Here is a 16,074-nt window from a genome sequence, read left to right as displayed (position 1 = left end):
AGTTGGAGGGGAGTGGGGGGGCGCTGAGTAGTGGGGTAGAAGGGGGGGGCTGCAGTCTGTCCTCTCTCCTTTCCGAGCCTGGGCTGGTGTGTGTGTGTGTGTGTGTGTGTGTGTGTGTGTGTGTGTGTATGTGTGTGTAGGGGAACCCATCCTCGGGGAAAGCTGGGGAGGGGTGGGTGGGGAGGAGGAGGGGGCTTCCTCGCGAGTAAGCAGCGTTGCAAAAACAAAAAAGCGAGTTGCAAAGCGGGAGGATTTTTTTTTTTTTGCAAGAGCATTTACTCGCGAGGAAACCCATCCGCGCCCGGGGGCAGTCTTCTCCTTTTTCTATCCCCCCCCCTCGATCGGGGCCTGCTGCACGGTTCTCGTCTTGTGTGTGTGTGTGTTTGTGTGTGTACGTGCATGCGTGTGTGTGTGTGCGTGCGTAAAAGGTCAGCCTCGGCGTGGCCGAGAGGTGTGTGCAAAAAACCTTTTTGGCTGGCCGAAATGGCATTTCCGCCTTCGGTCGCACCTTCCGCGTCGAGCTGGCCTTTTGAACGTCGGGAGGAAGGAGGAGGCGGCGGGGTGGCCTCCCCCCCCTCTCTCGGTCCTTTCCACCCCCCCTCCAAAACCCACCCCCCCCAAACACAAACCCCCACCTCCCATTTTTTTTAGGGGGAGGGAAGGGATAGGGAGGGAGCATTCTGACGTTCCCGGCCAGATTCGTGTTTCCTCCTCTTTTTTTTTTTTTTTTTTTTGGAACCCCGTGCAAGGATGGATGCAACGTGATTTTTTTTTCTTTTGCAAAAAGAAAAAAAGAAAAAAATAAATCTGGGGCCCAGCTGCCGAAGAGTTATTTTGACATTGGTGAAAGGACACTGCCGGCAGCAGCCAGTCGAGCTTGCAGGGATAAACAAGGGCTGAGGGGTGTGTGTGTGTGTGTGTGTCTGTGGGGTTGTGCACAGAGCAGAGCCTTTGGAAAAAAATTTTGTTTTTTGTTTTCTTTCCGCTGCAACCCCTCTCTCGGTACATCTGACCACCCTGGCATCCGAGGGGGGAATCCTTCAGCTTCTCTGTCGGCCCTTGAGTTTGAACACCCGACACCCCAAACACACACACACCACACACACAAACACATAACAGGCATCCCTTTTGCACCTCTTTTCTTAATTTGCTTCTGTGTTCTTTCCCCCTGTTTATGGGGAGGGGGGAAAGGAAGCGAAGCTGAGCAGAATGGGGGAAAAAAGAGAGCTTGTGATGTGTGTCAGGTGTGTAGCTGTGCCAGGGAGGGGGGGGAGGAGGAAGTGGGTGTTACAATCTATGTGTGTGTGTCTGTTTGTGTGTCTCCCTTCCCAGTTTCTTGGTTCTGCTTGCTTTATTCTCTCTCTTCCCTCCCTCTTCCTCTCTCTCTCTCCCTCTCTCTCCCCCCTCTTTCTTCCTCTCTCTCTCTCCCCCTCCCTCTTTCTTTCCCCCCTTTCTCCCTCTCCCCCTCTTTCTTTCTCTCTCCCTCTCTCCCCCTCCCTCTTTCTTCCTGTCTCTTCTCTCCCTCTTTCCTCTCTTACCCTCCTTCTTTCTTCCTCTCTTCCTCTCCCCCTCCCTCTTTCTTCCTCTCTCTCCCCTCCCTTTCTTTCTCTCTCCCCTCCTTTTTTCTTCCTCTCTCCTCTCTCTCACCCTTCTTTTTTCTTCCTTTCTCCCTCTCCCCTCCCTCTCTCTCCCCCTCCCTCTTTCTTCCTCTCCTCCCTCTCCCCTCTCTCCCCCTCCCTCTTTCTTCCTCTCTCTCCCCTCCCTCTTTCTCTCTCCCCTCCCTCTTTCTTCCTTTTTCTCTCTCCCTTCCCTCTTTCTTCCTCTCTCTCTCCTCTCCCTCTTTCTTTCTCCCTTTCCCTCCCTTTTTCTTCCTCTCTCTCCCCTCCCTCTTTCTCTCTCCCCTCCCTCTTTCTTCCTTTTTCTCTCTCCCTTCCCTCTTTCTTCCTCTCTCTCTCCTCTCCCTCTTTCTTTCTCCCTTTCCCTCCCTTTTTCTTCCTCTCTCTCTCTCTCCTCTTCCTCCCTCTCCCTCTCCCTCTTTCTTCCTCTCTTCTCTCCCTCCCCTCTCTCTCTCCCCTCCCTCTTTCCTCCTCTCTCTCCCTCTGTCCCTCTCCCCCTCCCTCTTCCTCTCTCTCCCTCTCTCTCTCTCCCCATGTTTTGCTGAAAGACTGCAAAATTGTCATGGGGGGGGGGAATAACAAGGGGCCTGTTCCAAGTGAACGCAAATCAGAACCAGATATATTTGGGGAGGGGGTTCACCAAAGTAGATGCGAGGAAAGGAAGTGCGTTGTGTTGAGCGAGGCTAAATATTTCTTTAGAGGTTGGTGGATGTGTGATTTTTTTTTTTTCCTTCCCCTCCCTGGTTGTCGGTGGTCACGCTGCTGCTTCTTGTTGACAGGGTTCATCTTGATGTGCTGCGAGTGGCAACCACTCTTCCTGTTTTAGGGAGTCAGGCAAAATTACACACCCAAAAAATGGCTGGGAACTTGGCCCCATCAGAGAGAGCACCCAAACCAACCAAGGTTTTTTTTTTATTATTATTATTTATTTATTTATTTATTTATTTATTTATTTATTTATTTATTTATTAATTATTTGGGGAGAGTCACCACAACTAAAATCTTCTCTTCCACACCCTTGCCCCAGGTGACACCTGGAAACGGGTCCTTCCTGCCCCCCCACCCCTGTGCAAAACTTAACACCATCTCGCCCACAACACCACAAGAGCAAAGAGAAACTCCAGAGAACAGCTGGGAAATCCTGTTGTGTCATTGTCGGTGGTGGGGGGATTTCTCTGCTGCTGTAGTAGTGGAAGGGCAGAGTTGAGGGGTGTTTGCACACAGGAAAGACGGGGGAGGGGGGCATTCAGAACATCTGGGTCACTTGCCAAGGACCAGATCACATCCTCTGGTGAAGTTCTCCCACATCAGTGCAAGGTCGAGCCCTGGTGTGTCTCTTTTCTCCTTCCAAGAGAAGCTGCCCTGGAGTTGTGTGTGTGTGTGTGTGTGTGTGTGTAGAGACACGTTTTAGGTGTCTTCAAACCAGCTAGACTCCATCCTTCAAGAGCCAGGCTTGTGTTCCAGGACAACATTGTCCCTTCCATATTTTAGCGGTTGTATTTTTTTAATACCGTATATTTTTTCAGTAACCGAATAATAGAGTCGGAAGGGACCTTGGAGGTCATCTAGTCCAGTGGTTCTTAACCTTTTTGAACGAATCTCCCCCTTGAGCCAATGAGGAAGTTGTCATCGCCCCCCCCTCCCCCAACATAACCTCTCAATCACAACATAGGAAACAATGCTTCAATTTATCCAAACGCTTTTTTTTGTTTTCTTTAAAATTGTCATCAGGACATATCGATGCAAATAGTTTATTTCCAGTCTTTTCCCTGCTGTGAAAAAATTTTTTGGTGCCATCCGTCACTTTATTCCCAAACTTCGTGATGCATGTATTTCATTATTCTCTTATTTATTCAAGACACTTAAATGTAAGGACCACTGAAAACAAAATTCAATTGCAAGAAAGTGAAATGCCCGAAAAGAAAAACAGTTAACATTTAATGACTGAATTACAAGGGAAATTTAAGACGCAAAAAGAAATATAAAAAGGGCATAAGAACAAACCGCAATGCAGGAACTAAGAACGTTCAAGACGAAAACTCTGAAACTCAAGTTAAGATTTGAGGAAAGTAGATATAGGCACGCACACTGTAAAAAGGATTAAAAAGACACAAAGAAAATAGATATCGAACTGGACTGCATGCTAAAAACTTTTCGTTCCTTCGCCCCCACGTCGCCTCTTTTTGTTCCATCACCCCCCCTGAAAAATGAAATCGCCCCCTTGGGGGGCAATATTGCCCACTGTTCTAGTCAAGCAGGTGACCCTATACCAGTGTTTCTCAACCTTGACAATTTTAAGGCATGTAGACTTCAACTCCCAGAATTCCACAGCCAGCAATGCTGGCTGTGGAATTCTGGGAGTTGAAGTCCACATGCCTTAAAATTGTCAAGGTTGAGAAACACTGCCCTATACCTTTTCAGTCAAACGGTTGTCCAGTGTCTTCTTAAAAACCTCCAGGGATGGATCACCCACAGCTCTTGAAGGCAAACAAGTTTTAAAATTGTTCCATCAGAAAATGTCTAGATTGGTTTCTCTCCTTGATTAGGTTCCATCCATCGCGTCTTGTTTTATTTATATAGCTTTTATCTTTTTAATATTGTAAGCCGCCCGCACTTATCCTGCGCTAAGAGGGGCAGCCCATAAATTAAATAAATACGTCAATAAGCACGTAGGTTACTGAGAAGAACATGTCAACTTGCAGGAAATGTAACTTGTGGAGTCAAATTAGGAGAAAACATACCGGGATGGAGACAGATGTTCTCTCTCCGTGCCTAACAATCTGAGGTTTTGGTCAGAATAGAGCTGGAAGGGATTTGGAGGTCTTCTAGTCCAGCCCCCAGCTCAAGCAGGAGAACCTACACCAACTCAGACAAGTAGCTGTCCCGTCTCTTCTTAAAAACCTCCAGTGATGGAGGACCCACGATTTCTGGTGGCAAGCTGTTCCACTGGTTAATTGTCCTCCCTGTCAGGAAGTTTCTCCTTAATTCCAGGTTGCTTCTTTCTTTGGTCAGTTTCCAACCATTACTTCTTGTCCTGCCCTCTGGTGCTTTGGACAATAGTTTGACCCCCTCTTCTGTGGGGCAGCCCCTCAGATATGGAATACTTTCAATATTCTGAAATACAGAATACTAAATATTCACTAATAAATAAAAGACTTAAAAAGCTTCCAGTGATGAAGAACCCACAATTTCTGGAGGCAAGTTGTTCTGCAATTAATTGTCCTCGCTGTTAGGAAGTTTCTTCTTAATTCCAGGTTGCTTCTCTCCTTGATTAGTTTCCATCCATTTTTTCCCCCCCTGTCCTGCCTTCTGGTGCTTTGGAAAATAAGTTGAACCCTTCTTGGTGGAAGCCCCTCAAATACTGGGATGCTGCTATCATGTCAGCCCCAGTCCTTCTTTTCTCTGGATTGTTGTTAATTGCGAAGTCGTGTCGGACCCATCGCAACCCCGTGGACAACGTTCCTCCAGGCCTTCCTGTCCTCTACCATCTTCTGGAGTCCATTGAAGCTCACACCTCCTGCTTCAGGGACTCCATCCAGCACCTCATTCTCTGTCGTCCCCTTCTTCTCTTGCCCTCCATCTTTCCCAGCATTAGGATTGGGCATTCCCAAATCCTGCAATCGTTCTTCAGATGTTTTAGTCTCCAGGCCTTTTTTAATCCTCTTAGTTGCTTTTTCCAAAGCCTCAACATTTTTTGGGGGGGGGTAACGTCTTGACCCAAACTGGATGCAGGATTCCAGGGGTGGTCTTGTGTAGAATCAAAAATAAATAAATAAATCTAGAGATGGAGGCAGCCATGGAGAAGATCATGTGGTCCACCCCCCCCCCTTTGCAGGAAATCCTGGATTTTTGCAGCCACATGTAGGACCCTTCCCCGGGGCCCCATCGCCCGTAGAGAATGCAGCAGTCCACGTTGATGGGAAAGCTCCCCATTTTCCTGAAACATCCGCTTGAGAATTTTGTGACTGGGCGGGTTTGATTTTAGCTTTATGTCTCCCCTTCCCCCCCCCGTCCCGTTTGATGTCTTTGAGGGTACTAAGCTGAGCATTGCTGCAAATAAAACAAATCCTTTGCGTGTCCACTTGGCCGAGAACGAATCCCGTTCCGTTTTGATTCTATTCAAGATCTGGCCCCATTTTTTTTTTTAATTTTTATTTTTTACCTTGCACGGAAGGGTGTTTTTGTTATCGGCAAGATGTAAAGCAGCGTTGCGAGGAGTTGGAGAAAAACAGGAGAAGGGGCATGTGTCTCTCTGTGTGTTTGTGTGTGTGTGTGTGTGTGGTGGGGAAACCCTCCTCCGTGTGCTTTGCCTTATATGTACATCTGTGGCGTTTGAAAGGATCTTCCCAGGCAGCAGAATGTTGACCCTGCTAGTAGCCGTCTTGCTGGGGTGGGGAGGGGGGGGGGAAACAGAGGGAAAGTAACTTGATCTTTTCCATATTGACCCACGGATTTTCCTGGGTGGTGAACAACAACCTCAGAAGATACCACATCTTCATTACGAGGAACACGGTGGAGGTGGCCTTATGGGTGGCTTGCTATTTTTTGTTTTATTTTGATAATGATAATGATGATGATGATGATGATAATAGTGGTAGTAATAGTAGTAGTAGTAAAGTTGGAAGGGACCTTGGAGGTCATCTAGTCCAACCCCTTGCTCAGGCAGGAAACCCTGTACCATTTCAGACAAATGTTCAATCTCTTCTTAAAAACTTCCAGTGTTGGAGAAGGGAGGGAGGGAAGAAGGGAGGGAGGGAGGGAGGGAGGAAGGAAGGAAGGAAGGAAGGAAGGAAAAGAATAACAGACTCGGAAGGGACCTTGGAGGTCATCTAGTCCAACCCCCTGCTCAGGCAGGAAACCCTGTACCATTTCAAACAAATGGCTGTCCAGTCTCTTCTTAAAAACTTCCAGTGTTGGAGAAGGGAGGGAGGGAGGAAGGAAGAAAGAAAGGAAAAAAAAAGAATAACAGAATAACAATCACGGAAGGGAATTTGGAGGTCATCTAGTCCAACCCCCTGCTCAGGGAAGAAACCCTGTACAACTTAAGACCAATGGCTGTCCAGTCTCTTCTTAAAAACTCTTCAGTGTTGGAGCATTCACCATTTCCGGAGGCAGGCTGTTATTTATTTTATTTTTTTAAGCCACCTTTGTGTGTCGGAAGCCAAAGCATTTGTGGCAGAGGGCTTCGGAGTCGTGAAAAGGGGGAATATGCAGATGTCATTCAAACATCTGGAAGGTTTTGTAGCCTGGGAGGATGGAGTTGGAAGAGGGCACTTTACTTTCTCCGCTTTTCCTTTCATGATCTGAATGGCTAGCAAGTTAGCGCTAAGGCAGGGGTAGGCAACCTTGTCTCTTTTATGACTTGTGGACTTCAACTCCCAGAATTCCTGAGCCAGCATGGGGGAACTATGGCCCCTTCATGACTTGTGGACTTCAAGTCCCAGAATTCCTCAGCCAGCATGAGGGAAACTTTGCCCCCCTCATGACTGGTGGACTTCAACTCCCAGAATTCCTGAGCCAGCCTGGCTCAGCTTGGAAACCTCTCCCTTTCCCCTCAGCATGGCTGGCTCAGAAATTCTGGGAGTTGAAGTCCACAAGTCATAAAAGGGCCAAGGTTGCCTACCCCTGGCCTAGGCCTAGGCTGCTTTATGACTTGTGGACTTCAACTCCCAGAATTCCCTTGCTCAGCTTGGAAACCTGTCCCTTTCCCCTCAGCATGGCTGGCTCAGGAATTCTGGAAGTTGAAGTCCATGAGTCATAAAAGAGCCAAGTTTGAAGACCCCTGGTCTGGAACCAAGCCCAGAGTTTCATCAAAATGTCCTTCAAGTTTGTCTTATGTTTCCTTTTTAATCTATTTATTTATTATTAATAAATTATTATTAATAATTGTAATAGTATTATAATTATTATAATGTTATAATAATAAATATTATTATTAATACATTCAGCTAGGGATTACATTCAGCTAGGGCAGGGGTAGGCAACCTTGGCCCCTTCATGACTCGTGGACTTCAACTCCCAGAATTCCTGAGCCAGCCTGGCTCAGCTTGGAAACCTCTCCCTTTCCCCTCAGTGTGCCTGGCTCAGGAATTCTGGGAGTTGAAGTCCACGAGTCATTAAAGAGCCAAGGTTGCCCACCCCTGCTTTAAGGAAAACATCTGTCTGGATGATCCTAAAACTGTGTACACTTTTGCTCTTCAGTTCTGCACAGGTAGTCCTGGTCTTATATCCATAGCAGGGCCCCAAATTTCTGTGGCTGAGACATTTGTGAAGTGAGCGTTTCCCCATTTAACGACCTCCCCCGCCACCATCGTTAAGGAAGTCCCTGCAGTTGTTCAGTTAGTAGCATGATTGTTAAGTGAAACTGGCTACCCGCCCCCCCCCATTGACTTTGCTTGTCAGAAGGTCGCAAAAGGGAGGGGGGGTCACATGACCCCTTCGGACACTGGAACCATCATAAATATGAGTCAGTTGCCAAGGGTCCGGATTTTGATCACGTGACCACTGGGATGCTACAACAGTCGTTAAGTGTGGACAAACGGTTATAAGTCAGTTTTTTTACTGCTCGGGTAACTTCAAGGGGGTCAGTAAATGAACTGTTTTAACTCGAGGACTGCCTGTACACACAGACACACACACACACACAGAGCTACCTTTTATTGTGCATGCTGTTATATGAATGAAGGCAAATCTACATGTCCCAGGAAAGCATTGCAAGATCCAATCTGGGTCGGTCTCTGGGATCTGAGTTCTAGTCTCCCAAGCTTTAGGATTTGTGCTGGAACCCATCCTGAGGGAACTTCTCTCACCACAATGTGATCCAATCTGGTACAATCTCTGGGATTAGAAATTTAATCTTCTGAACTTTTGGATTCCTACTGGAGTCCATCCTGAGGGAACTTCTCTCTCACCTCAGTGTGGTCCAATCTGGGACAATCTCTGGGATTGGAAATTTAGTCTTCCGAGCTTTTGGATTCGGAACTTCTCTCTCATCTCACTGTGGTCCAATCTGGGACAATCTCTGGGATTAGAAATTTAGTCTTCTGAGCTTTTGGATTCATACGGGAATCCATCCTGAGGGAACTTCTCTCTCACCACAACGTGGTCCTATCTGGGACAATCACTAAGATTAGAAATTTAGTCTTCCAAGCTTTTGGATTCATACGGGAATCCATCCTGAGGGAACTTCTCTCCCACCTCAATGTGGTCCAATCTGGGACAATCACCAAGATTAGAAATTTAGTCTTCCGAGCTTTTGGCTTCATATGGGAGTCCATCCTGAGGGAACCTCTGTCTCATCTCAGTGTGGTCCAATCTGGGACAATCTCTGGGATTAGAAATTTAGTCTTCCGAGCTTTTGGATTCATATGGGAATCCACCCTGAGGGAACTTCTCTCTCATCTCAATGTGGTCCAATCTGGGACAATCTCTGGGATTAGAAATTTAGTCTTCCAAGCTTTTGGATTCATATGGGGGTCCATCCTGAGGGAACAACTCTCTCACCACAATGTGGTCCAATCTGGGACAATCACCAAGATTAGAAATTTAGTCTTCCGAGATTTTGGATTCATATGGGAGTCCATCCTGAGGGAACTTCTGTCCCACCTCAATGTGGTCCAATCTGGGACAATGACTGGGATTAGAGTTTTAGTCTTCCGAGCTCTTGGATTCATATGGGAATCCATCCTGAGGGAATTTCTCTCTCACCACAATGTGGTCCAATGTGGGACAATCACTGGGACTAGATTAGTCTTCCGAGCTTTTGGAATTGTGCAGGAGCCCATTCTCTGGAAACTTCTCTCTCTCTCCAGAATGTGTGCTGGAAGTTTTTAAGAAGAGGTTGGACAGCTATTTGTCCAGAATGTATAAGGTTGGACTAGAAGACCTCAAAATTCCTTCTGTTACTCTGTATTCTGAATTTAGTGGTGTCTAGATGCCTTCAGAAATCGTGGGCGCTCCATCACTGGAAGTTTTTAAGAAGAGACGGGAGAGTCACTTGTCTGAAATGGTAAAGGTTCTCCTGCTCGAGCAGGGGGCTGGACTGGAAGACCTCCAAGGTCCCTTCCAGCTCCATTCTATCCAGATGGTTAGACTATACCTCCAGCCAATAAGAATAATTTTTATAAGCATCTGATTTAGGAGACTCTGGTCTGAATGTGATGTTAACGCAGAGACCCTGAGTAGTGGTGGCCATCAGGGTTGGATGAAAGCCCTCCAGTGTCCTGTAAAAATCTAATTTTGGAGGAATTTAGATTAGGCTTACTTGGAACGGGATAAATTGTGGTTCAGCCTGGCTTCTGGAACCAGCTGTTGACCCTAAAAAATCTCTGTTCATCCTATCAACAATCTTTGTTTGGGCATCATCTGTTTCGTAAACAGAGCAATTATGGTCTGTTCATCCAGGTTTGAAGGTTGCAATGTCCTCTAAGCCCTGCCGGTAGGATAACTTCCCATTTTAACCGATGGATTAAATAAATAATCTACGAATTACATAAAGCAGCGCACTTTCCATTGCAAAGCAAGACCGTTGTTAAGTGAATTTTTGCCCCGTTTTAGAACCTTTCTTGCGAACGGTTGATAAGTGAATCATTGTGGGTGTTAAGTTAACAACACGGTTGTGAAGTGAATCTGGCTTCCCTATTAATTTTGCTTGTGAGAATGTCACAAAAGGGGATCACGTGACACTGAAACCATCATAAATATGAGTTAGTTGCCAAATATCTAGATTCTGATCAAAATAACAGAATAACTGAGTTGGAAGGGATTTTTGAGGTCATCTAGTCCAACCCTCTGCTCAGGCAGGAAACCCTATCGCATTCTGGACAAATGACTGCCCAGTCTCTTCTGACACGACCAAAATAAGTGAGAGGCAGTTTCATGATTTTTCCTTCCAGGGATATGTCTGGTGTTACACATTTCCAGTCGTTGCTTGTTAGTCACCTTTGCTGTCCAGGAACGTATGCGTATGCAGGGATATGTGGGTATTTATGAATATGTGTATGCACACACTTAGGCAACACACACCGAAAAGGTTGTCCTCTTGTTATAAAAGTGTAAGGGCGTAACTACTTGGCTCTGTAAGTTGTGATCCAAGTACTGTTGTTGCTTTGCTTAACATTTCTTAATGTTTGCTTAACATTTGCTTAATCATTTCCAAGATTCATTGGAAAGAAAGTCGATGTTGTTGTTTTTTGCCTCAAATAATTTGCTGGAAAAGGGACGGGGCCCTTTTTCAGTTGTTGAGAACATGATAGTAGAAATACAGGTAAAGTTCTGATTACTAAATTTAAGATATTTGGAAATCAATAGAAAATAAGAATGCTATACCGTATTATTAATTAGATGATGTAAGATGGTGAGAAATGGAATACGTTTGAATAGATAAGACGTGTATCCTGAATATTAGACTTTGTGATGAATTTGATCAAGGGAATTTTGGTCGCTCAGAAGTTGGAAATTATAAACAATAAATGTTAAATTCAAATATTAATGGAAAACTAAAAATCGGGAAAAACTAATTAGGACATTGATTGTCTATAAAGACTGCATGCTAAAATAACTAGGATACATATAAGCTAAAAATTATTGATAAATGCAAGAATGTTATTTTTATTTAGTTAATATAATAAGAATTATATTAGTTTAAATATGAGGCAGTAAATACTAAGAGGAAAAGAGAGGAAATATTTAATGTGGTAGACTGAGATTTGTATTAAAGATACCTGTATGTCATTGAATTATTGGTTACCTCAGCCGCCACGTTGCTTTTCAAATACTTAAATATAAAATTAGAAAAAAAAAACTTTTTGGAAAAAGAAAAAGAAAAGAAATACAGGTAGTCAGTCCTTGACTTGTGACTACAGTTAAGCCCACAATTCATCTTGCTAAGTGAAACATTTGTGGAGATGTACTCCAATTTTTTCTTGCCACTGTTGTTAATCGTTAAAATTGTTAAGTCAATAACACGGTTGTGAATTGAATCTGGCTTCCCCATTGATTTTGTTTGTCAGAAGATGGCAAAAGGTGATCACGTGACCCTGGGCCACCGTCAGCCGTCATAAGTATGAGTCAGCTGCCAAGGGTCTGAATTTTGATCATGTGACCGTGTGGAGGATGCTGCAATGGTCATAAGTGGGAAAAATGGTTGTAATCCCTTTTTCAGAGCTGTTGTAACTTTGAATGGTCACTAAAAGAACTTTGTAAGTTGTAGATCATGGAGGTCTTCTAGTCCAACCCCCCTGTTCAAGCAGGAGACCCCATACCCTTTCTCCAGCCCACCCACAACTTCTGAAGTCAAGCTGTTTCACTGGTTAATTGTTTAACTGTCAGGAAGTTTCTCCTTAGTTCTAGGTTGTTTCTCTCCTTGGTTAGTTTCCATCCGTTGCTTCTTATCTTGCCTTCAGGTGCTTTGGAGAGTAGCTTGACTCCCTCTTCTTTGGGGCAGCCCCTCAGATATTGGAACGCTGCTATCCTGTCCCCCCCCCCCGTCCTCCTTCTCTTCATTAAACTGGACATCCCAAATTCCTGCAACCATTCTTCACATGTTTTAAGTAGAGCTGCCTACTGCAATTGACTGATGGGGATTTTGTCAGTGCCACTTGTTTTTTAGGATTGCACCCAAGGCATCTATTACTTATCTCTCCTATCTTTTGCCACTTTTTATTTGCAGGACTTTGCATTTTATGATTTCCTTCAGTTCTTTCTCTTCTGTTCCGCTGTCTCCAGGTACTGTGCCACATCCACTATCCAGACTTTTTTGTCTTTCTTATTGACAATTGTTAAGTCCGGGGTGTTATTTGGCAGGTGCCTGTGTGTTTGGATTCTAAAGTCCTAGAGGACTTTACTGTGACGCTCTCGGTTTTGTGGTCCCACCAATTCTTGCCTGAAGGCAAATGATATTTCTTGCAGACCTTCCGGGGCATCCTTGTTGCTTTTTCTCCCGTGCCGTTGTTTGTAGTCGGTCTGTGTGATCTTCTTGCAGCAGCTAACTAGATCCTCCGCTGTTTCTTCAGCTTCTTTGCTGAGCTGGCATTTGCTGTCTGTTGGCTTAACTAGGGGTTTTTTGAATAGTTAGGGCAATGATGGCGAACCTTTTAGAAACTGAGTGCCCAAACCACAACCCCAAATCCACTTATTTATCGCAAAGTGCCAGGGCCGCATCAGCATTGTGGTGCCCTGGGGGGGGGGGCAGGGAGGTGTCTCTGAGTACCACCTCTGGCATGCAAAAACCGCGGGCACAAAAATGGACCACCATGCTGCAAGGCACAAAAACGGCCACCGGCGCGCGACGGGATGCAGATACAAGGCGCTGCACCACGCAAGAACGGGGCAGGGCTAATATCATGTAGGCACTAGCCCCGCCCTATTTGCAGGGTGTGCGTGCTCGTGGCCCCATGTGTGCACGCACGCATGTAAAATGCTTCTCCCTCCCTTTTCTTCCAGTCCACCAATCGACAGTGGTTGGTGACCTCTGCTCTACCATCTCTACTTGAGCTTGCTAGTCGCCCACTTCGCCTCCTTTGTGCTCGGCGGGGCTCCTGCTCCGGGTGGTGGTGGTGGCCTGATGGATCTGCTGCTAGCGGCGGTGACACGCGTGCCAACAGAGAGGGCTCTGAGTGCCACCTCTGGCACTCGTGCCATAGGTTCGCCACCACTGAGTTAGGATTTATTCACTGTGTTAAGTCACACATCATAATCTGCACATCACAATGGCACACTCAAACAATGATCCTAGTGAAACGAATCAAAATTACGTGAAGTGTTAGTACCGCTTTATAACGTCTTAGTAAGGCCACACCTGGAATACTTCATCTTGTTTTGGTCGCCACGATATAAAAAAGACGTTGAGATTCTGGAAAGGGTGCAGAGAAGAGCAACAAAGATGATGTCAATTCACTAGATTAGACATACCCAATTCCTGCAACCGTTCTTTGTATGTTTTATCCTCCAGCCCCCTAATCATCTTTTAGGGGGCTGGAGGATAAAACATACGAAGAACGGTTGCCGGAATTGGGTATGTCTAATCCAGTGAATTGACATATATCAGTCTTCCAATATTTGAAGGCTTGTCAACAAAGAAGAGGGAGAATCAGTCTATTTTCCAAAGGCAGGAGAAGAAGCAATGAACAGAAATTAATCAAGGAGAGATCCAATCTAGAACTAAGAAGAAATTTCCTAACGGCGAGAACAATTAACCAGTGGAACCACCTGCCTCCAGAAGTGGTGAATGCTCCAACACTGGAGGTTTTCAAGAAGAGACTGGACCGCCATTTGTCTGAAATGGTCTAGGGCCGTAGTGGCAAACCTATGGCACGGGTGCCACAGGTGGCACGCAGAGCCCTCTCTCTGAGCACACACGCCGTCGCCCCAGTTCTAGTCCTTCAGCTGGGTTTTATAATGCAAAAAAAAAAAAAAAAGGTTCAATCAATCAATCAATCTCAATTTCTCCTGGGAAAAAAAGATCTCTCAAAGTTGGAATTGATTGATTGAAATTTTTAGTCCCACCCAGTCTGCCGTTACCACCGCAGTCACGCCCACCCAATGGGCCAGGCCCACCCGACACGCGATGATACATAAGTGGGTTTTGGGTTGCAGTTTGGGCACTCGGTCTCTAAAAGGTTCGCCATTACTGGTCTAGGGTTTCCTGCCTGAGCAGGGGGTTGGATTAGATGACCTCCAAGGTCCCTTCCAACTTAATTTATTTTTTTTATTGATCATCGCACAGTCAGCCAGATGTTCAGACTGGATTTGGCATTTTGTCTACTATCGAGTCCTTACCCAGGACCTGGGATAGGCAGATGTGGATGTTTGATGGTATTACAGATATTGTCGCAGGATGGAAGCAGTTCCTAATAAGGCCGCCTTTTGCAACTGACTAATAGAGAATTTGTCAATGCCAATTGTGTTCAAGTGGTGCTCCAGTTGTTTTGGGATTGCACCCAAGGAGCCTATGACTATTGGTACTACCCTTGCTTGCTTTTGCCACAGTCTTTCTATTTCTATTTGTAGGTCTTTGTATTTGTTATCTTCTCCAGTTCTTTCTCGTCTATTCTGCTGTCTCCAGGCACTGCCACATCCACTATCCAGACTTTTTTGTCTTTCTTATCGACAATTGTTAAGTCTGGGGTGTTATGTTGCAGGTGCTTGTCTGTTTGAATTCTGAAGTCCCAGAGCAGTTTAATTTTATCATTTTCTACGACTTTCTCTATTTGATGATCCCACCAGTTTTTGCTTACAGGCAAATGATATTTTTTGCAGATCTTCCAATGCACCATTGTTGCTACTTTGTCATGCCGCTGCTTGTAATCAGTTTGTGCTGATTATATTATTATTATTATTATTATTATTATTATTATTATTATTATTATTATTATTATTATTATTACGAGGTCTTATTTTGGGAAAAACACGGTATTTCTAGAATTCTGACACTGAAGTTCCCATCTAGCCTTTCTGATCTCGTCTTCTGGACCCGTCAATGAAAGTTGGCGTTTGGCCCGAATCTAATCCAGGAAGCTCTGTGGTGGCACCTTAGAGATGGGTAGAGATGTGTTTCCCACAGTACAACTAATTAGCCTTCAAGGTGCCACCCATTTTCTGCTATTTTTCTGGCCGCGCATGAAAGCTGTTCCCTCTCTGGAAATGGCTTAAATGAGTCAGCCCCCTTCAGGCTCTTGGCTTCCCCTGTGTGAGTCAACCTAATTGGCCCAGAACGACATTTGTACAGTCAGAGAAAGAGGTTGATAAGGCTGCTCCAGCCATCAAAGGGTTGAGCATCGGAGGAGGCCCACACAGTCTCGTAGAGGCTCATTATCTGCGGAGGTGGGGAAAGCTAAATGAAGATCTCTGAGAAGCTTGTAGGAATTACGGGCAGTACAGGACTTGGGTTTGGCCAGTCTAAAGAAAAGAAGAAATAGGGGAGACATGATAGCAGCGTTCCAGTATTTGAGGGGCTGCCACAAAGAAGAAGAGGGGGTCATGTTATTCAGCAAAGCACCAGAGGGAAGAACAAGAAGCAAGGGTTGGAAACTGATCAAGGAGAGAAGCAACCTGGGATTGAGGAGAAATTTCCTGACAGTGAGGACAATCAACCAGTGGAACAGCTTGCCACCAGAAATCGTGGGTGCTCTATCACTGGAGATTTTTAACAAGAGACTAGGCATTCGCCTGTCTGAGATGATATAGGTTCTCCTGCTTGAGCAGGGGGCTGGACTAGAAGACCTCTAAGGTTCCTTCCAGTTTCTGTTCTGTTCTGTTCTACTCCATTCTATTCCATTCCATATTTTCTATTCTATTCTATTCTATTCTATTCTATTCTATTCTATTCTATTCTATTCTATTCTATTCTATTCTATTCTGCATTCTATTCTATTCTGCATTCTATTCTATTCTATTCCATTCCATTCCATTCCATTCCATTCCATTCCATTCCATTCCATTCTGCATTCTATTCTGCATT

At 45.2% G+C, this 16,074-nt stretch overlaps 1 protein-coding gene across 1 annotated transcript in view; it reads left to right on the top strand.

Moving 5' to 3' along the window:
• The window catches only part of SETBP1 (SET binding protein 1), a 292,143-nt gene that overhangs the window by 1,095 nt on the left and 274,974 nt on the right, over positions 1 to 16,074 (top strand). The gene's annotated exons all lie outside the window — the stretch shown is intronic.

The sequence above is a fragment of the Crotalus tigris genome, unplaced genomic scaffold (assembly GCF_016545835.1).
Source record: "Crotalus tigris isolate CLP2741 ecotype Arizona unplaced genomic scaffold, ASM1654583v1 scf7180000020560.477907, whole genome shotgun sequence".
NCBI classification, from domain to species: Eukaryota; Metazoa; Chordata; class Lepidosauria; order Squamata; family Viperidae; genus Crotalus; species Crotalus tigris.
This window is presented reverse-complemented; position numbering and strand designations above follow the sequence as displayed.